Source organism: Cygnus atratus, chromosome 10 (assembly GCF_013377495.2).
Source record: "Cygnus atratus isolate AKBS03 ecotype Queensland, Australia chromosome 10, CAtr_DNAZoo_HiC_assembly, whole genome shotgun sequence".
Classification (NCBI taxonomy): Eukaryota; Metazoa; Chordata; class Aves; order Anseriformes; family Anatidae; genus Cygnus; species Cygnus atratus.
The window spans coordinates 4,601,267-4,623,962 of NC_066371.1; the positions used below are offsets into that span (position 1 = coordinate 4,601,267).

At 44.7% G+C, this 22,696-nt stretch overlaps 1 protein-coding gene across 18 annotated transcripts in view; it reads left to right on the forward strand.

Moving 5' to 3' along the window:
- FOXP1 (forkhead box P1) overlaps nt 1-22,696 on the forward strand; it is a 370,718-nt gene that overhangs the window by 105,586 nt on the left and 242,436 nt on the right. Inside the window, exons 1-2 of one of the 18 annotated variants that reach the window (XM_035547098.2) lie at nt 19,686-19,714; nt 20,472-20,566. The exons of 16 other annotated variants lie outside the window; for them this stretch is intronic. The gene's annotated coding sequence lies outside the window, so the exon portion shown is untranslated. Of the gene's footprint in view, nt 1-19,685; nt 19,715-20,471; nt 20,567-22,696 lie in introns of those variants that run through there. One more of the 18 variants, XM_035547096.2, reaches the window with a different exon arrangement.

The window sequence follows — 22,696 nt, forward strand, 5'->3', positions numbered from 1 at the left end:
GGGTTTGAAATTTGGTAATTTTAAAAACCAATTAGTTAGTTGTGGTTCCTACTTTGTAGGCTAAAATCAATACTCGTGGTATAACTTGCTCAGTTTTAAGTGTTTTTCTGTTGCTTTATGGAAGGACCTCTAGTGAAATGAAGTGCCTGACGGGTTACAGGAAAGGCCGGCAGTGGAACTGTCCGTGTTCTGATAGTGTGGAAAGCAAAAAAAACTTGGGGCAGGAAACAAATAATTTTGCCTTTGTTCATTCAATGTGCTTCAGTTACTGCGATCTCGGATGGCATCAGCAACAAATGGCTATGTCCATTGGAATCTTTTTTTTTTTTTTTTTTAAACAAGCAAGCAAAGCCCCATATTTGCTCTAAAGGGCCATAATTATTTTCTTCTAAGTGCTCAGCTGAATCGAAAGAGACAAAGGTGACGAGACAATAACAAAGCTGAGATGGCGTCGGATTTGCGGTGAGAATTCCGGTCAGCCAAAACACCAGACCTGGCTGCTAGCAGCGATGACCTGTAGGGAAGAGGCTGAGTGTGAAGCCTGAAGGCGTGCAGTAGTTGTCCTGCTGGACTCCCCGAGGTCTCCAGGAGCGAAGCCCGGCCCATTCCCAAATCTCTTTGTCTTGTTCTGCCGAGGGACTCCTCTGCAGAAGCTCTCTGGTTGTGTTAGTTATGACTTGGGAGCTCTACTCTGTCATCCTTACGGGCCTCTTAATAGCGGGGATAGGTTTTAATGTCGAGTTTTGTAGGCATTATGTTAATATCATTGTTATTTAATTAGCATCCATTGTACGTTTGTATATGACATTGGATGGGCAAGTGTAAATGAAATGGACTCTGAACGTTTTATGAGGTGTTACAGTGAAACTACTTCACTCATCATTGCTTAAAAGCCCGAGATTTGGCCTTAGGTATTACATCATGCGAAAACCAGTAGACAAAAATGGTGATCAATTTTTTATTCTAATAAAGTTTTAATATGAGGCATTTTTAGATATGTGTCATGAATATATGAGTCATGTATTTCACACCAAACCTATTATGATTATATTTCTACTTCAAGGGGTTTTCAGTATTTAAATACTAAATTTAATTCTATGGTTAAAAATGATTCATATTCAAATCTATTTTTATGCTTTATAATTAAATAAGAAAATATTGCTTGTACCTACACTTTTACTATTCTGGGTCGTATTATAATTATTTCTTTAATTTGACCCATAAAAACAGTCCATTTCTTCATTAGTAAATTACAAGGATATCGCAATAGAAAAATGAGTTTTGAAGGTGTCTTACCATATCTAATGGGAATTTCAGTTTGGGATTTTCTCATTTCTTTCATTTGTTCCTTTTGTAAAACATGAAGATACTTTCTAGGTAAATTAATCCCTTCAAAGGAGCAAAATAACTTCCTTTTTGGAAAGCGTTATTAGAGACTTATTCTTTATAATCCTAAATACCACTTGTGTTAGGCTGAACAATGTATGAAAAAATTACACTAGCTTTTTTTTTTTAAAAAAAAAAAAAGATTACCAACCAAAGCCAAGTATATTGCAATTATGCGATCATGGAAAAGTGAGCTTTCTACTGGGAAAAACGTGATCTAGATTCCCATGAAATTTCTAAGTTTAAGTATTTTTGTAAATTAGGTTGTTCCTAGTTAAACAGGTGGCTTTAAAGGCTGGTTTCACTGTTGTTTTAATCATAGTTTAGTTACCATGGAGAAATATGCAAGTTAGCATTTATACACAGAAGTGAAATTTATGCTGCATAGATAATAGCCTAAATTTAGCATGACTTAAGTTTACCACTTCCTTAAGAAAAAAGACATACATGTTTTATTATTATACTATTGCACTATCAAGAAGTTAATTTCTTTAAAATATTTTAAAATTTGAAAGTCTAATGTCTTTTGTCCTGAAATGAGGACTGTTGCTCTTTTCTCGTTTTTGAGCTCTAGCTTGATTTTTATTCTCCGTCCCCCCCTTCATTTTTTGCCTGATGTCTCAGTTTTTAAGGTTAAGGTTAGCTGGGCGCGCCGCACCAAGCTGGTTCGAGTTGCACAACCGATGCGCTGCAGCTTCACGAGGGCCAGCGCGGGATGGAAGTCTTGGGTTTGAAATGTAGCGAGGTATTTCACCTGTTTGACCTGGAGCTCCTCAGAACGGAGGTTTCTGTAACTGAAACAGTAGTGGGAGAGGGAAAAAAGTGGCGAGAAGTGACTGTGGGTCTCAGCGCAGCGACCGTCCTGCTGTCACCTGGCCCCACGGGCCCGTGGCCGTGTCGGGCTGCCCCAGAGAGCCTTCTCCTTTCCCCCAGTCGCCCTTCCTAATTTAACATTTATTTTTCATTCTCAAGCGGCAGGGAAGCAGCGTTCCTGTCGCCGTGCCTGTAGTACCTCGAAGCGGAGCTAAGTTTTCAAGGACAAATGTAGTAAGAGTAGCGTGATCCAACAGGAGGTCCCCCAGCACACCGAGAGCAGCAGATCCCTTTCAACACCAGCTGTTCGCACAGATATAGATTGCTGCAGTGAAATTTTCTTAATATAATTCAGGAAGCTCTAGAGAATTCTCCAAAACAACTGTGCCAACAAGGAAAATGTTGAATTTTTCATCAGCTGCCCAATGCTGAGAGTTAGTGGGCAATCCGCTCATTCATGACCAGATGTTCGGTGTAGTGGCGCTCGGCGGCTCCCGTGAACCCCGTGGCCTGTTTTGCCGGGGGTTGCAAGGACGTTGGCAGCAGCCTGGAGCTGGAGAGCTGGGGGCCTGGCGAGGCACGGGGTCGCCGTGCTTCCTTCCCGGTGCCGCCCCGGCGAGCAGAGCAGGTAGGGGAGTGATGGAGGAGGGAAGCGAGGCGGCATCCATCCATCGCAGGGCAGGGCGAGGAGCAGCCAGGCTTTGCAGCTCTGTTACCAGAGGAGAGCTGACAAGTTTTTATCTCGCCTTATTCAGAAGGGAAGATTAGCTTTTCTTCGTGCAAGGGGGGCTCGTGCTTAATGTTACGTGTTGTAACTTTTCCCCCCCCCCCGTTTTATGTCCGCGTGGTAGGAAGCGGGTTGCTGACTAACTTTGCACAGCTGTGTGCACGCGTTGACGCGGGGAAGGTCAGGGTGCTGGTAACTCCCCGGAGCCCTGTCTGGAGCTGAAGCGAGGCACAGCAGTTGCCTCCGCTGTAGAATCATCCTTGTGCTCATGGTTTCTTTCATAAAGATGCATTTATGCCTTATGCCATTTCAGCGTGTTGTGTTAGGCACTAGTACGCAGAAAAAAATAGTATTGAGTAGGAGTTCTGGAATAAACAGTGTGATTTTCTACTTTGAGAAGGATTCTTCCTTTAAATGATTAACTGTGTTTGATTCTGGGTATGCCAGCTGGCTAGGAGAGGGAAGGCAGGATTTGATAATGTTTAGTTTTTCTTAGATGTTACAAGAATCTTAATTCCTTCCTACATTGTATTTCAAAATAATATAACTATTGATTTCAAAGTGGAATTGTCGATGAAACCGGTATTATCTTATGCTGTCATAATAGCCATACTTTCTCGGTTTTCTTTTATGTGCAAGGGGAAAAATCCCTTTCTGTAAACGCAACAGTTCAGGCTTTTAACTTTCAGGCACGCTCTCGAGGAGGAAAAATCTCTCGTATGCATATTTTTGAAAACGATAGCGCTCCTGATACCGCCTGCAGCTTTCCCCGGTAGCCAGACGGGGCTGGGCAGCTGCTACCTGCCCGCATCGCACACCAGCGGTGCTCCCCAAGCCCTGCACCACCGCTCGTGTGAGTAGAGGCACCCCCGCCACGCTCGGCGTGTCCCGCGCGGCGTGACAGCCGCGGGCAGTGACAGGACACCGCTCCAACTGGGATCTTCGTTAGAGCCCAGCCCTCCCAGTAATGATGTTTGCTTTGGCACGGCTTTCTGGCTCTAATTTGTGAAGTTGCAGTGAAACCCTCCCTTTGCATTTCCTGCTTGGGGAGAGTAACCTTGCTGCGTGTTGTGTTCGGCCCTGGAAATTCATCTTTTTTGTGCTGGTGAAGTTGAGCTTGACCTGTCCTCTTGGAGGGCAGGGGAAAGTTTTGCAAACAAGCCCCCGTGCCTGTCCGCTTAGGAACAGCGACAGCAAAATACCCTAAACAATAAGCTAGGGGATGAAAATGAGGGTAAATAAAAGTTCATTTCTCTCTCTCTCTCTCCTTTTTTTTTTTTTTTTTAAAGGAAGGATGGCAGCATAATAGTCTTGTTTCCATTGATGATAACTTGCTGATAGAAAAATGAGAACAAGTTTACAGTAGCTTTGACATTAGTTACCTTTATTCAGCATGCTCCAGCTGCATTGAGCCCTCAGGAAGCCTTCACCATGCACACAGTTTGTTCTTGGGTGTGAAAGCAAACAGTATTTGAGTTGGCAGTAACTTCCCTTTTAGAGAAGTTTGCTGCCTCGGCAAGAAACCGCAGCGTGAGCTTTCTGCTGTTGAATGTTTCCACTGGCAGGATGGCCTTTTTCCACATTTCCTTGGTTTAAGGAAACAGATTTTGAACTTTTTTTTTTTTAAAGACAAAATGCCAACATTTAACAGCTGGAGTTAGCATATAATTTATGGTTTTTACTTTATGCTCTTTCGGATGTATAAGAATCTGCAATTATTCTGAAGTTATGCGAGTTGTTGCAAAAGAGTGATTAAAAAGTAGGACCTCAGTTATGAGAATTTCAAGAAAGCCATTGTTATCTAAACAGCTATTCTTAATTACTCTTCCTTTAATGACTTTTAATTGTTACAATTTACTTCTGTTATTGCACCTATCGTATAGGTGATGTTTAAGGAAGTCCTTTGTTTCTCCCCTTGGATTAACAAGGAGGAGTTGATGCAGTTGGAGCGCTTTATTTATTTTATTTATTCTGTAAATTATTCCTACACGCAGCCTTGTTCTTCCTGTCTTCTGCATGAGTCTCCCTGCAGCAGCGGCCCCTGTGGGATGCCTGAGCAGGTCCAGGGGACAGCAGAGCGAGGTCTCAGAGCTGCTCCAAGCTGCCCAAGCTGGCACTCACTAGCAGTAAGGGCTCCCAAACCTGCATCCAGATGCTGAACAGCCCCACCTTCAACTCTGCTTGCTCCCTTCTGGGACGACCCGTTTTCTTCTTAGCTGAAATTCTGCAAACTTCAAAATGCATCTTATTGGCTGCAAATTTCAGATCCCCACCACAGCAGCTGGAACTAGAAACAGATCAGATGCAGGAAATTAACGCAGTCAGCCAATAAATTGCGGAGCCAGGATCGCCATAAGTACTGTGGGGGTTTTGCTCTGTCAGTCGAGGGATGCTCGTTTTGTTTTGCTAAACATCGCTCGGCTCACATCTGTATAAACACCGCAGCACATCACAGGTCTTTGGAAAGCAAAGCATCACAAAGGAGGCTTCCCCAAGCAGTTTCCCTGGTTTCGCAAGCTAGGAAAGAGGGGAGGGGGGAAGGAGAAGGGGAAGGAGAAAGTAAATATATTATCTACAATGCTGTTCGTATTAGAATCACTTAATTTGTATTTTAGATTTAGGGGCAAAAATATGTTGTAATGATGAACAACAGCGTTTGAGAAATGCGTATTTTTTATTTTGGAGACAGTAGCCATTTGTCATTTTTATCTGTGCGACTCCTAGACTTGATTGGATTTATTATGTATGCTGCATGTTTATGGCATTTTTATTGTATGCTGTTAATTTGTTGTAACTGCTGCCACTTTCTTGCCAAGGACCCCTTGAAAGCAAGTATGTGTCAACAGTTACCTTCCAGTTTAATAAACTTAAAGCTACTTCTCTCGGGTTTGGTAGAGGCCACTGTTGTGCCCTGTTCGCTGCGAGCTTTTTAACTCCCTTGTGGCTGAAGAAAGTTGATGTGACTCGGGCGTAGTCCTGCAACATACAGGTTTGAAGTTAAAGCTCTGTCTTTAGTTATATCTTAAACTAACATCGTGACACTAGCCTCTACAGATATGGTCAGCGTAGTTCATGGCAAAGAAAGAAAAAAGAAACAGTATCTCATGCATGTTTTAAATAAGCGGGTCAGTCAGCTTTTAAGATAAAATTTAAAATGACTTTTAAATATGATGCTAATGGTGAAAAACTAGATTACATCTTTTTGTATTTTTGAAACCGAGAAACTGATGAATTATCTGAACAGGATTAGAATGCAGTTAATGGCAATAAAGCTGATCGTATTCATATGATGAGGATTAAGCAAGATGAGACTTCATTTTCTGCAAAAGATGCAAGGACAAAAAAAATCCCAAAGGAAAAAATCATGTGCTGTGGATACACACTTATGGCACAATTGGAGGTAGAACTAAAACAGTGGATTAAAGCTTCTTTGTGGCAAAAATAATGGGTACAATAGATACATTTTTATTTTCATTCAGTTAATTTATTTGACTTATTATTGCCTACTGACTAATCTCACCGACGATGCGTGGTCCGTGAGGTGAGTTATGTTATTAACTTTCTCAATAGCAAGGTGGAAGCATTCTCTGGAGAATGAGCAGGAGTTCCTTGAATGAATGGAAAGTGCAAAATCTCCCTTCTTGTTGCCATCACGGGAGCGTGGTCAGCAAGCTGAGGATATATGGCGCTGCGTGGTGGGCGCTCTCAGAGCGGGACGAGGCATTTCCTCGCCAGCAGCGCGCCTGCTGCTGGGTGTTGCAATTTGGTGGGCCGGGTTGTGTAAGGTGGCTGGATTTTAACGTTCACAAGAGGCAGTGTGCGGTCTTCGTGTGCACAGGCACAATGTCTCCTTAAACCTGCAGGTCACACTGTGTCCTACAAGAGTCTGGCATCGAAATCCTCTCCTGGAAAGTTATGCCGGCTTTGCTGTTGGACTTGATGAAACCTGCTTGTTTCCACTCTTAATGGTTCGTGTCCAAAGGCTAGCGTGCTCGGCAGTGCTGCACAAGGCAACCTGAGATTTTGTACAACTCATTTCATCTGTGGCATGAGCCAGGTTTCACTGACTTTCCACATATTTAGCCTCAGTTGTTGTATTCCCCTCCCGTTCCACCTTGCCCATCACCGTGTGTGTATTTCATACCGTAATGCTTGCCCAGATGTGTGCTGAGAAATTGCACCTGCTTCACCCAGCGCCTCAGCACCACCAAGGGAGATACCTGATTTGTATCCTGCGTGTATTAAGAGCTGATATAATGCCGCTGGACCATACAGTGCAGATTCAGAAAGGATAAAACCCCCTGAGTGATTTTGATACGTGTTAAAAGTCACATATTGCTGATGCATGCATTTGCACTAACATGCACTGTATGTGCACACATGCTCTCTGCCATACTTTCACTAAGTTCACTAAGTTTTGTGCACATATATATGAAAGGCAGTACCTTATCTGCGACAAGGTGGAAAACAATGACTTTTTTGAACAAAAAAATAAAATACAATTCTCTTTGCTCTTCTGTCTGCTTCCTCTGGCAATAGTTGTAATTCTGACAATTACAGGTGCTCTTCTTGGGCACTATTTAATAAAAGACACATTCTAGATTTATAGCTTGGGCAGAGATGCTTCAGTGTGATTTGATGAATCAGCGTGCGGATAGAAACAGTTCATTTACTAAGAGGGTTGCAGGAAATACTGTACCTGAAGACAAGACGTTCACAGTGGGATGGGAGACCTGAATCTGTGCTGAGCTTTAAAATGCCAGGCTGTAAGATCTTTCCTTGCCCTAGGGCGTACAGAAGAGTTAGCGCCTGACTTCGTACTTTGCTGGTTTGTATTGCAGTAGAAAAAAGTACTTGTACAGTTCTGTGGCTGCTTCCACGGTTAAGCTATATTTTATGTGTAGGGGACTCGCACATACCTGGCTTCCCCCAGGTTTAACTCCGTGATTTGTGTTGGCAGGAACGTAACCTCTGAGTCTTCAGAGACATGAAGTTAGATGGGGCCCAATCCGGAGCCCATCGGGTGAAGGGAATTAAACGTTGCCTTGCCTTTGGAGGGCTGGTGGTCGAGTGCACGCGGTTTAAAATGGCTTTTTGCCCTTGGGTTCACCCTGTGCATCCTCAAAGCAGTGCCTCTGCCTGTTGAGCTCCACGTGGGCATTGGGTGGTGGTGGCCCCGCTGCCCGCTCTGCTCCCGTTGATCTGGAGAAGTTGATGGTGGGCTCCCAGCCGTTGCCACGCTGCCAGGCCCTACCGGGGCTGATCCTCTGCCTCGTGAGATCTGTTGCCCTGCCAAACCAAAACAAGGACAGATAAACTGAGAAAACATGTCTGATGTAAAGCATGCGACTAACAAACATTGTTTGTTTTGTGCTTCCCCACCCTCATGTTTAATTGTATAAATTAAATGTCGCGTCAGTCTGCCTGAGGTGTTGGCATCCCATTCAGATTTCAATTACTGCCATTAAAGTCTATTTACGCAGTGCGTGAATATAGGGAGAACGTATTTATAGCAATCTTTTATTGCTAGTTACGTCCTAGAAAAATAACACTGGAGTGCTGAATTGCTAAGTTTGAGCAAGTTTTAAGTTCAAGCAGAATTTCTCAGGCGGTACAAGTCCTAGGCGGAATGAAACAGCAGTGAATTGTATCACCGCTCACCTGAGCTCTGTGTGACTACAGCAGTAATCATAGATTGTTACTGGAACCACCTAAATAATTAATCGTAAGAAAACAACGTAGTTAAGGCTCAGGAGGGGAGCAAAGGGGAGAGGTTCAAGACTGAATTTTCCCACTGCCTGAAAATACAATTTGCTATGATTTAGCAAAATTCTCCTTAGGTGCTGCTCAGAAGAATATAATTGAACTGAGGCTGAAATTATGCTTCAGAAAGAACAAGCTTTTTTGTACATCAAACACTTCATACAGTAAAACAATGCTATACCTGATGAATAATTAAAATATCAAAAAGAAAAAACATTTCTCAATGTATAACTTAATTACATTTCTTGAAGCATTTTTGCCCTTATGAAAAAATGTAAGGAATGACTTTTGTTTTCAGCTGCATTAATTATGAGAGAGGCTCCTGCAATAAGTACGAAGTGCTGCGGAGCTCTGTGACTTCTCGGTCACTCTCCAGGATTGTGCTACATGACCCTTAAAGTGTTGCTGATAGATTCAAGTGTGGGGTTTCTTTTTTGTCTTTTTATTTTTTTTTTACCCACTGCTAAAAATATATTTAAAAAGAGGAGAGAGTGCAAATGGTAGCACTGCTTCCGTGTGTGTACAAGACAGTTTGTGAGAAAGGATTTAAAGATTTCACTGTTTAACGTAATGAGAAAACAGGGCTAATTTTTAGGTTTATGTAAGTGCATAGGAACTTTTAGATAAAGCTGCAGCCACCCTGAAGTGTTCTTTTCTTCCTTACTCTCCTTCGTGAATGCATTTTAATTAATCCATTAATTTTGAAATCTTGTGAAGACAGAAGGCTTTCCAGGCTGCCTCTTCAAGCTGTGTTGGACCCATGGCCCAACGAGCTCGCCATGTTCTCGAGGTGCCTGCACCAGCTGGTGCAGGTTCAGCTGAACCAGAGGAAGGGACGTGGTCTCAGCAGCTTGGACCTGCGATGCGTTTAAGGGCTGGGGACACTTGTGCTGGGGAGCTGTGAGGAGCCCAGGTTCACCGATGTGGTTGTTTCAGGGGTGGCCCGCTGTCACCGAGCGTTCCTTTCTCCTGCAGCAGGGACGTGGGTTGGGAAGGGTCTTCTGGCTCCTCTCATCCCAGCCCCTCCTTGTGCTACTGCATCCAGTGCTGCCACATCTGGATGAATTTCCCCGGCCAAGCACGGGGTTGGCAGCTGCTCTGCTCAACCGGGAGCCAAGCCTTTTCAGCCTGTTGAATCGTTCAGAGGTGAATACCTCACAGAAAGCACTCCTTTCCTTTTTCTTTTTTTTTTTTTTTTCCAGTTCAGTCAAATGTTGGGTTTTGTTTCTCACCTCTGTGTCATAAAATCAAAACTATTAGTAACAGAAGAACCTGTGGAAAGGAGAGGTTTTCCTCCGTCTGCCACTTGGTGCTTGGGTGTGAAAGGAGCCAGGATCGCGCTGCTGCTGGCAGGCACCTCGCTCGGGTCCTGGGAGGGAAGGGAGGACCAGGAGGGGCCCCTGGACGCGGCTGGGTTGTGCCGATGAAACCCGGGTGTCTGCCTGCCGGCACAGTGCATGGGGGGGCTGTTTGTGTCGTGGTGGAGCTGTGCCTGGGGAGCCGGGTAATGAGCCCCGGCGGCGCCCTGAAGGAGCACTCCTGTGAAGTAGTCAAGGGAACCGCTGGGAGACGTCCGTGTGGGTTTTTAGCCTGTCCTCTCACGAGCGTGGCTCTCCCAGCAGCGGTCTTTGTTTTCTGCAGCTGGGGAGTAAGTGCTGTGGGGAGGGATGCGACTGGCTAAGGGGAGGGAGGTTAACGCTCTCCCAAGGGTTTCTTTGGGGCCTTCTTCCTCTGGAAGTACTCTCCTAAATTTCTTTGAATTAGGGGTGGGGGGAGATTGGTTTAGGTTTGGTACTCCTTGGTACTCCTCACACAAACCTTTGGTTTTGTTTGCTAGGATTTAGGTTTGGTGTCCAGCGCTTGCTGCAGTGACAATGCCTCCAGTAGTGCAAAGGCAGAGCTCCTAAAAACGCCCTCAGCAGCGGGTCCTTGCTGTGCTTCCACGGGTTCTTCTGGTGATGAAGGTTTCAGAGTAGAGTCTGGGTTTTCTTGTTACCTTTTGGTAACTGAGGTTACGGTCAGTAAGAAAAACGATAACGAACTCTTAAATGTGGCATTGCAGGTTGAATGCCTCTGCTTCTGAATCACCTGGGTTTTGTAGCTGGAAGCTTGTATTGTGTTCTTATTCTTTGCTAGTCTTTGTGCAAACAGATTTACCTTGTAGTCAGGATTATTTCAAACCATAAACTGTTTAGGACCTTTTAATGTGAATACAGTAGCAGTAGAAATCTGAGCTGGAAGTAGAAGTTAATCCTGCTACTTGATAGCTCCAGGAAGGTGTCTCTATGTAACTGCGGAAGGTTTTTGGTTTGGTTTGGTTTTGGGCACTTCTATCAAGAACGTTTTTATTTTCCGTAGGCCCAAGTACAAGGGCTGAATGCGTGCTGCACTTAGGAATATTTTACTATTTAGTACTAGCAACATTAACAATATTTACTTTGTTCCTCTTAGTTTGTATTTAGCTTTGTGCATGGGTTTTTTGACTTCTCCTTTACATCACTGCATGCTTGGATGGCTTCATCTAGAGACAAAGTCATCAGAGCATTTAATATGATTGAAAATTTTTGAGCATCTTTTTAGTGATGCTGCTGGTTTTCATTTTCCAAGAGCAGTGCAACCTTTCATTCCGAGTTGATATACCTGACATATTGGAGGGGAATTTCTGAAAAGAAAACAGTTTTCAGGGATATCTTATTCCTGAGCAGTAAGGAAGCATTGATGTCGAAGTCTCAGGTGTTTCTACCTGAGGTGTTAAAGATCTCTATGAAATTCTGTACTGCTCCTGGAAGATGTTGCTAATTTTGTCTTGCTTGTTTTTAGAGTTCTCTGGTTCTGCTAGAGAATGCCTGTTTGGGCAGGAATGTATTTGAAGCTGAAGGTCAGTCCTTACACTTTCCAGCTGACAGAATATACACTGTTAGGAGTTTTCCATCCTTTTTCTTTTTCTTTTTTTTTTTTCTCCAAACAGAACAAGCTCCTAAACAGACGTGTTTTGATGATAGCAAACTAAGTTTACATATTGTACAGTGGTATTTTGCCACATTAATTACCTTGTCAAATGTAATAGGTAATTACCACATCAAATCACCTTCATACGTTACGTGGAAGCATAACTTGCTAAATTATTTAAAAAAAAAAAAAAGCACACAACAACAACAAACAAAATCCCAGAAGCCCAAGGGCAGCATCACCACAAACCTGCCTCATTCTCTTACAAAATAAAATCTGTGTGTGTGTCCCTTGCTATTGGGCTATATTCTGCCCACGGGAGAAGTAAAAAGCAGAGGAGTTGTGTCACTCAGGGGAGATCATTTTGCATGGTTTTCGATTCTCTTGCATGCCGAGGAATCAGTATTTTGACTCTAAGTTTAAATGTGTTTGTTGTTCTTTGTCCAGTGGTGGCAGAAGGATGAGAAGAGGTGGCAAATGGAGATGACCAGGCTTTTTTTGGTGTCTTCTTTTTTTCTTTTACCAGCATCTTTCTCTTGCACCCTTAACACACCTGTGTACGCACTTTAGCCCTTTTTCTCCAGGATATCTCTGGGGGGTTTCATAGGACCGGCTTCCTTCTTTGTGGCTTGTTTATGTGGCCAGCCATGAAGCAAACCCTCCTGCTGCTTTAGCTGGGTGCCATCTTGCAGTCTGACTTTGTCTCCTTGCCCAGGCTGCGGTCTGGGAGCCTCGAAGTACTGCAGAGGGTTATGTGTGATTGCTGATTGCATGGATCAATGCGGTGAAACCATCGCTTATTTTAGCTTACATCACAGCCTATGCCCAGGCCACACTGGAAGGAGCTCTTCTTTGTGACCAACCATAGTGCGCAGAGGAAGAAAATAGAAAGCTTTGGTTATTCTTTCTTGTACAATAATTAGCTAAACGGTATTTGTGATAAAACTCTGCAATAAATTTGTGAAATGGTATTAGTGCTGTAACCTGTGTAGAGCTTGGGCAATAGAGAGGCACCCAGAGGGAGCAGTAGCTGCACGACGGGGCCACACCATCATCCCAGAGTATCTCCAGCAGCAGGGCCAGCACCCGCTTTCTGTGGGGCACCTCGAGGCTGTGGGGCTGCTGCAGACCCCGGGGGCAGCAGGGAGGCTCCTGCCTCCTCTTCTGAAACTGTGGGTGAGATATTTTTTTTAAATGTTCTTTAGTGGTTGCTGCTTCCTCTTGCCCAAGATTTCTTAGCCAGCGTTTGAGGACAAACCTGCCCCAAATGGGAAGTGCAACCGAATCCATTGCGAGCTAACAGTTAAACTGACAGCAGGACGTTGGAGCGCTCAGTCGTGGCCTCTTGCCGTTGCCCAGGTCACCCTGGATGTAAAAGGATCCCTCCTCGTGCTCTGGCCTGCCGTGCGAGGAGGCTGCCGCAGCGTGTCTGCACGGCCTGGCTGAGCATGGCCTAACCTGCTTTGAAATAACCTCGGCGCCTCTCCTCCTCCTCTGCCTGAATTAATACCCTGGGTTTATGAGAACGGAGTGCAAAATGCATTGTGTCTTCATTTTTCCAACAGCTGGCACGTATAGATGATGATGTTTAGGAGAAGGCCACTCACCAATCCATCCCCAGCCATGTGGAAAATGTTAGCGGTGCCGTATCTTGGATACAGTGCCTCTATTTTCCAAAGAGATGAGTGCTGCTAAGTGTATCTTTCTGCGGGAGCTGAGCCTCCGTTTATGATTCTGGGATCTCTTTTTGATCTTTTCTTTCCTGCTCAGTGCTGACTGAGGTATTTCTGGGGTAGGTGCCAGAGTTGTTCTCTCGCTAATGATTCATGTGCCCTTCACATGTTGCGCTGCAAAATGACATGTAACAGCGTGTACCCAGTATTTACGTTACATCGCTTTGGCTCCCAAAACATGTGCTTTCACTTTCATCTCGGAAGTCGTGCCACTCGGTAACAGATTTGTGGCACTGCAGTTGGCGAAAGTTACTCAAAAATGGATTTCTGGGATTTCTGGGGCCGCGAGTGAAGTGCCCGAGGCCCTGCAGTGTCACAGGTTTGGGCAGGAGCACGCGTGTCCCTCAGTGCTCCGACGGGTGACCACGGCCCTGTGTGGCCGGGGCTCTTTGGGCTTCCCAGCTCTGTGCCTCGTAGCCCCTGGCTCCCCCCGTGCTGCCAGCGGCCTGCTCCCTGTTCCCCTCCTGGCCAAGGGGCGTTGTGAGAACCGTGGGCATCGGCCTCCACCTGAATTAAACCTCTCCTAAGCACAGATACCTATCTGTGTGAGTCAGCAGGCAGCGGGCTGCTGAGCAGCGAGGAGACGAGGGCCACGGGGCGCAGGTTGGGCCTGCAGTCGGGTCACCAGCGTGCTCCCAGCGCCGTGCGGGTGCGGCGTGCGAGGGGAGGCCGCTGGCCGAATTCCTGCAGGCCCCGGGAGAGCGATTAGCCCGGAACGGCTTTCAAACTGTCCTGGGGTGGTACTGCAGCGCGTGTCTCCTTCACCTCTGTGTGTAACACTTTCGAGTTTATTACGTTTTTCTAAATGACTCAGTAGCTCGTGCGAGGCTTTGGGTGGCCCACTTGAAACGCTTTTAGCAGGGTTTGCTTTTCAGAAAGAGCGAAGTGTTATCCTTAGAAATTCGGGCTCCTTTACAGGGTAGTAACGTATCTTCAGTCTGTGTATGTAGCGTAATGACATGCTCCGGTGGGCCCGCTGCCCTCTTTGTGCACTGCAGTTGTGTGCGGCTGCAAAGGCTTGAGAAAATTACAGAATCGTAAATACAGCGCAGGTACGAAGCTGCAGTATGCTCTGTAGTCAGCGCTGAATCGGGGCCTGAAATGAGGAATAAATACAGATTCTGGAAAATACCATTCAACTTTTCTTACTCCTCTTTTTTTTCTCCATCCAAACCATTCTGTGATGTGTAAAGCCCTTACACACCTCCAAAGTTCATGTTGGGGAATCAGTTGTCCTGACAATATAATCTGGAAAGAATGACAGACATTTTTTTGACCTGTGATTTGTTTGATACAATTTTTTCTTCTAGCCAACGTCATTTCTCCTAAGAGAGGGAGAATAAAATACCTTCTGAGGCACCCTTTGTCCACAGGATTTATGTCCTGACTGATCCTGACAGTATAACTTGATGAAGATATATATGTTGTTTAAGAAGTACTATTAAAAATTAATCTGATTTTCTGTTCTTTGGGTGTAAATAAATGACAAAAAAAAACCAAACAGCTTAAAACCAAAATGGCCACTTTCTGAGTTTTATGCAGAATAAAAGGCTGTTTATCCTTTCTGCTTTATTTTAAGCCGTGGTTTTACTATTCAAGAAACAAATTCTAATCAGCCACCGTATCAGACAAATGGGAGCTTTAGCGAGCGGTTCGTGTGTTGGGAGGGAGCACTAAGATTCTCATTATAGTGCGTGTCTGAATAATTAGTAGGACCGCTCTGCACTTTTTTGGCAATAAGAAGAAACTTGCTTTTCACTGCAGCGACAAGATGACAGGAGCATCTAGCAGCTCGGTCATTAGTGTGTGCCTGCCATCAATGTCATGTAACGGTGTCAAATTAGTTAGTGCCCCCTCAGGAGCCAAGCTGGACCTGCAAATTATCCTCCTACGTCCCAGGAAACCGTGTTTGCTAAACCTCAGATCAAATGTGAACAAATGATTAACATGGCTCATAAATTAACTAGTTTACAGGCTTATAACTTTTTACAAGTAGATAATAAAGACAGAAGTTTTAGTACTGTGTTATGCTTAGTTCAAAGCAGCGATGGTTTGGGTTTTTCTCTTTCCTTATTTGCTGCTGTAGATAGGTTTGCTTTTCTCCTATAGGGGAAAAAAATTGCGTACAGGCGAGGAAATAATGTTTAGAAAATCTAGTGTCCTAAAGGAAGCAAATGTAAATCCACTGAAAACAATAATTAAGTTTGTTATCTCATTGCCCGATAAGTCGCTGACAATAGTCTTTCTTCTTGTAGTGGCAGTTGTTCGTTAATGAGTTCACCAATTAAGTTTGAAAGATTACAGCCTTTGCCAAGAGGATTTATCTGTTAAAAGCATTATATTTTTTTGTGATACATTCTTACCATATTGTAAGCCTCTTTGTTAAAGAGGTATAAGACTACCTCTTAAACACATTAAATCCTATTATAAGCCCCAAAATAATTTTACAATCTGTTTACACATTAGCATCTACAAAACTGTAACAAATCTGTCCAGAGATGTCTGTTTTGAGAACAGGATGCTAACAGATAGTGCACTCTCTGGTAGCTAGATTGCCCTTGTGAAAGAGTGCTTTTTTTTGGCTAAAGAATCATTATTTTATAATGATTTATGACTATGCAAATAATATTCTTTTTATATCTCCCCTCTTTTATATCTCAGCAGGGTTTTTTTAACCAATGCAGAAATAGTGCAGAGTTTTTAATATTCTTTTGCTGCTTTTGAATCTAAAGTAACCTAAAGAGAGTAAGTTTTGTACTTTCTATACATTAAAGTCTAATTCACCCACATGCAAGCTACTGCTACCTTTCTTTTGTACCTTCAAGGGGGTGAGTAAGCCCTGATATCAGAGATCAAATCAGCATTTTGGAAAGGGCCTAGCATGCAAAAACATGCAAAATATATCTATTCATAAGAAAACGTCTGAAAATGCCAGAGGTTATGCTCAGTTTATCTGTCAGCAAATTTAACTTAAAGTAGGTGGTAGTCAATTTAGTAAATACTTTACTAATATTGTAACTATAAAGAATCGTGAGTGCAACCTCAGCATCCTGACCCGTGCGTGTTTTAATGACTCTGCTAGGGAACAGCACACGCTGTATTGCAGATTAGCAGTAACGTTTGAAACGCGAGTAATTTCTGCAGGGAGCTTTGCTTGTACACAGTCATAGTGAAAAAAAGGAGAGAAAATTGCACCCTGTAGTTAATCCTGGGGGGGAAAAAAAAAAACAACTTTGTTGTTGATGATATATCCAGTGCATTTGGGCAGATCCTCAGTAAAACTCCTGGAAATCTTTTAACTTTACCAGGGGTAATGCTGTGCATTCACTCTGAGTCAGGACCTGGTGCCTCTGGAGTTTCGCTGCCTCTTGGCTGTGCCTCCTCCCCTTTGCCATCCCGCAGGCTCTAGCGTCTCTCTGATCTCTCGCCTTTCCCTGTGAGGTTGGGGCCGTAGGCAACACATTCCCCCTGGAAGGTTTCCCAACCCCTCTTAGGAAACAGCGAGGCTCGGGCGAGGATATTTGCTAACACGATCAACCAAACGTAGCTTGTGCGTCCCCAGGTCGGTCCTGCCTTAAATGTGCTTACATGTGAGGTTCCTGCCATGAGTTGCGAGCTCGTAGCTGAGCAGGTAACAAAGGTGAGACATCCCCAAAGCACTGCACCAGGTGCCCAGCAGCCCTAAATCAGTAGGGCCACGCCAGCGCTGGTAGCTGGGGCTCTGCTCCGCATCGCCTCGCAGCACTTCAACCTCCCAGGTTCCTGAGGTGGAGTAAAAGCTGGGGCTTGGTGTTGGAGCAGCCCCCTTGTTGTGGTTTAGATGTTACGGCGCTGGAAACGAGACCACCCAGCACTTAACGTGTACGCTGCTGCCCTGCACGTGGCATTTAGAGAGTAATGAAATCGTTCCTGTGGGACAATGCTTCTCGGGGCCTGCTTAACAAGCCCAAATTACACACCCGGTTGTGGAAAAATATTGTGAATTGCATGTCCGATGAATTGCTTAATTGTTCAGAGAAGCACGTGGGGTTTTGTCGCTGGTTTGGCTGTTGGCAGGACCAAGCTTACGGCGCTTCTCAAAGCTGTGTGCTTTGTTCTCCTCGTAGCGCGGGGGTGCGTAGCAGTAAGCTTGCCCTCTCTTTCTGTACATTTTGGTAACTGGAGCTTGATCTGGAGCAGAGCGGAGTTGGGACCATCACAGCGGGGGCTGAACTGCATCCCAAGCAGCCCTTCTTTAGTTTGCAGTTCCTGAGGATGCTGCTGTGTTACCAAATCAGACCTTCCCTTCGGTTCCAAAAAATGCTAACTTCTGTCTTTGTTCCCTTCCTTACCTTCATCCAACCACATAATTGCTTTATATTACTTGAACACACCAATCTCTGAAACTGCTCCATTTTCTTGGTTATTGGGCTATTTTCCTTGTTCTTTTGCGATAGAAATCCTTAGAGATTGTGTCTTTCGCACAATAGCAGATTTATGTTTAAGGAGACTGGTAGTCCTTGGAGAATGGGAAGTCTCGTGTCTTTATCCTCCGATGATGATACTGAAGAGAGGATTTCTAGTACCAGTAGGCTTGGATGTAGGCATGCGAAAATGATGCCAAAAGCCTATTTGATCTAAATATATGTATTCGCACGTCGGGGGGAAAAATGCTGATTCTGATATTGAGCACTGCAGTCTGCTTTGTGTTCTAACCTAAGTGTAGCAAGCTGGCTTAAATCGTCAAATATTTTTGAACTCTGCATGGAGGCGGATGTTGTCTTACACAGTGAAGGGAAGGCTGACATGTACTGGCATGCTCCGAGCAGACTTTACAGCACTGCATAAGGATCACACCGTATTTAAATCGCAACAGGACAAACCACCCAGCCTTGCCTCCCCTTGGGAGTGGGGAACACCCCTGGCACTTCCTCTTAGGGTGGGAAAGCTCCCTTCCAGATACGTCCCAGGTACTGATAAGGAACTTGGAAGCATTCGTTAAACTGAGTTAATCAGGTTTGTTTTCATTTTTATGGTACGTGGTGATGTGTTTGCAGTGACACCCTCTGCTATTTTTTCTTTCCGTACTGTTTTAAAACAAAACCCAAGAAAACAATGTCTTGTCTGCAGAGAACAGGAGTTTCAGTGTGTGGCGTGGAAAATGAGGGAGAATTTCTGTCTTGAGAAAAACATACAAATTTTGTGCTGTGATTTTTGATGCTGAATGATCAGGTTCTGTTTTTATTAAGGCAAAATATACATATTGTACAAGAATAAGTGTTATATTTATAAACGCTTCCCTGGCTCTATGAGCTCTTGTTCACCTTACAAAAAACCTGTTCATGCTGCAATAAAAATACATACATTTAATTCTTAAGCAGTGAATTTGCACATTTTACTCTTAATTCACAAAGAAAGTTTGGCTCTACAGAAACCTGTGGTTCCTTTCAAGGCAGCTGCATGAATTTACATAGAAAATATAAACTGGCATGGGTAATAAACTCCTTAAGCCTGGAAAGGATTCTGCTTAGGATCCCTGTACAGGGTGTGCAAAGAACCTTGTTCAGAGACATTCCTGTGTGTGCACAATGTGTTTTCCTGTGCCGTCCCTTTGGTTTTCTTGGACCGGTTTTAAAGCTGCTTTCCAGAAGTTAAAGATGCAGCAAATGTGTCAGAAACTTCTGGGGGAATGATGCTCCCTCCAGGTTTGATGCTGCCGGTAAAATTCAGTGAAGTTTCAGGTCTGATTGCTGCCGTGCTGGCGTGGGCTCAGGAGCGCAGAGCAGGAGGCTCTGGTGAGTGCCGGTGGGCACGCTGAGGGCACTTTGTGCCCCCGGCAAGCGGCTCGGTGTCCCCGGGCGGTGGGTGGGAGCCGAGGTGGCCGCGCAGCCCCTGCCCGGCTCCCCGTGCTGGTTGCACGTTTTTCAGGGAGCTGGTGGCAGATCTTCAGCTGCTGGCAAGCTTGTGTGCTGCCTTCGCTGCTAGCTTTGGTCTGACCACAGGCATGAAGAAAATGGAGGTCAGGGATGAGCCAACGGCTGGAGAAACCTCGGGTAATCCTTCTGTAACCACGGCAGGAGTGTGCTGCCCATGACTTGTGAGGTCATCTGCTTTGAAAACATCCTGGGTATGACTGCACCTATGTTAATGCGGGGATGCGCCTTCCAAGTCAAAGAGCTGCTCTGGTCTTTGATGGGCTCCGCTGAACGAGCACAGGGTTTGTGAAGAAGCAAACCCTGTGCTAAACTGAACCCTTCGGGGAGGTGCAGGACTTGGAGGGCCAGCAGCGAGGGAGCCTGCACCAACACCAAGTCAGGCTGACTTACCTTGGGTTATCTGGCACGGCAAAGCGATGGATGCCGAGGTTTTGCGATGCAGCAGTGGCGCGGATGTTAAAATGCTGACGGTGTGGGCTGGGCTGGACGTGCAGTCCCTCGCACGCGGCTGGTCCCGGGACCCGAGCTGGGCTGAAGGCGGCGTGGCTGTCGCAGGGAGGAGCTGAAGCATGCTCTGAAAGCTGTGCTGCATGATTTGGGGGTGCTTTGGCAAGTTCTGGTCAGAGGGGAGGTTTGTTATAGTGAGAGGCGGTGAACCAGCAGGGAGAAGTGTGCAAGGACCACCTGGGACTCCGTGTTCTAGCCCATTCTTCCAGAAAGGAAAGTACAAAAAGAGCAAAGGACCCTGTGATAAAAACTGTTCCATATGAATGCGCGGATTTGGACATACAAAATCGCAGACGCGAATTTAGATGCTGTCTTGAGGCACCTCTGGTCATTTGTTCTGTTGTTTCCCACATTTGGGGCCTTGGGAGAGGTATGATGAGATCTGATTAGCAGTAAGTCTGTTAATTATAACTTCTAAATGAGAGCATCGGTGCAGAAGCATCGCTTTCTGATTTGGATTAAAAAGCCCTTCATCTCAACAAAGCACAGTCGGCGCGGGTGATAGCGGAGAGCACTGAAGTACATTAGATCAAGTTGATGCGTTTCATGTGTGATGCCAAAATGGCTAATGAGTTACTGCAGCCTAAGATTTATCACCACGACTTGCTTACGCTGCTGCTACTCGCTGCCCAAAGCGATCGATGTGTGTGTAAACTCACCTGCCGGTTTGTCTTCCAGTTCTGCAGAGAGCCTGCGTGCGGGAGGTACCAAACCCGAAATTTAGTACAGCCTGGTGGGATCCCTTCAGTGACGAGCTCTGAACTTAGTGCAAGGTAATCCACAGGAGTGGAACTGGATGTGGGAACATCTCACTGCCCGCTCTCCTCTCTTCTCCCCTGCTCTGCCCTCCTCTCAGCTCCCCACATCACGGACCTCTCCCAGGATACCTCGGATTCATTTTTGTTTGCTGGGAGGTCTCCGTATAACAGGAAGGTGCTGAGAGCGTTGCACGGAGCTTCCTGAATGGCAGCTGATGAGGTCTGGGGGGCTGCAGGCCCGTGATAGGCACTCAGCTGTGGACAGGGTGTTTTTTGCTGCTTTTGTTGCTCTTATATCAAGGTTATATTGTTCATGAACAAACTCAGGCTTCTTGAAAATAGGTAAGCTGTAGATTTAAGGGCAGGAGATGTAGAGAATCCACCTGGTGTGCCATGAACCCAAGGCAGATAGAGCCCTTTGGAGGAAAACTGTCTGAGCACTGCGTTGTCAGGACATCCTCTCGTGTCCAAATTTCTTTATGCAAGGCCTCACTGGGCAGTGTTACAGCTCTGCACATAACGCAGGTTTCCACAGTTGTCTTCAGTGACAAGTTGTCTAAAGGCAGGATAAGACAAAGCCCCCGAGTCTGCCGGGGTGGAAGTCTGACACGAGCAGGTGAAGTGACCTGGCTGTATACAGAGATACAGGAACAACTATTTTTGCCTTCAAGACTTGGTGGGCAGAAAATAGCTCAGTCGTACCAAAGCTGGGACATCTGGTGCATAAAAGTGTGTAGTGTTCTGTAATGAATTGGAAATGGCATTACTGCAATATATATAATAACATGGAAATAGTGCAGTATGGTGTGAGGAACTTGTATAGAATATATAAAATGTCATGGTTTTCACATACATTGTGGAAAAGAGAAAATAACTTCAAGTGTAAAGGATATGGAAATTCAGTGAATAAACATCAGTGCATTCGAGGATTTTTCATGCAACAAGCTAGATTTATCTTTCACAGAGAAAATCTATAAACATCAATGACTGCAGATACATGAGGAAGCCTGGGCATGCAACAAAACCTACTTTTCGATAGATCTCTTTCCTTAAATATAAACAATTGAGCACAAGAAGATCTAAGATCTGATTCATTTCTCATTTGTATCAGTTTCATCCAGGATACCTCCTGAGATTTGAAAAAAGCTGTGCTGTTTAACACCTGAGTAAGCGAAAATCGGGTTCATTTTCCTGTTTGAGATCAACAACGTTTCAACAGGCAAAACGAACTAGGGCTATCGAACTGCCTGGCTCACTTTGGGCAGTAATACACCAGGCCTGTGCAACTTGTAAACACGTTGAGAAATTACCCTACCAGATCTAACCGGGCTTGGGTTGGAAGTATGAAGGAAAGCCAACGCTTCTTGAGAAGTTAGGATTTCTTTTTTTATTTCCCACTTTTTTAAGCTCTCATGAAAACGCAGGTGCAGCTCTCACTGGCATCTAGGCAGTGAGTGCTTGAACACAGGATATTATCTCCTAAGTCAGAAGCACCTGTGATCCTCTCACCTATTGCATAGTATGGGAGAAGAGATGGGAACGTGGAAGTGCGAGACCACCTTCATGGAATATCACGTACTGCAGTATTTTTGTTAGTGCATGTGTTCACAAGCTACGTCCCCATGGTACGGTACCCCAGAGACATATAGCAGAGCACGATGCAGTTTACTTCTAAGTCAGGCCTCTGTTGTATGGCCTAAAAACTTTGTAAGAATTTAGCAGCAATATCAAGAAAACCCAATATAAGTGGTCCATTAATGAATAGGTCCTTGAGCGTCAGGAAGCAGACGTTGTTGGAAACTTGGGTAATATTACTGTTGGGTTTTATTAATTAAATATAGCTATTAATATGACCTTGGATTTAAACACAATGACCTCTTTTGTGAGTATGATTAGCAGATGTTTACCATAATTCTTCACTCTGTGAAAAATGCTTGTTGCACCCAATAAAAACAACCATATTTACTTTGCTAAATCAAATATTTGGAACTTGGGTCTTACTTTATATATCATGGCTCCAGTGTCTTAGACTTTCCAAGTTTAAGGTTGAGAGCCCTTGGAGTAACATATGTGGTAGATCTCTGAGTACAATGACCTATTGTATTAGTGAGCATGTTTTTTTTTCTCTTTGACATTGTATCTTCT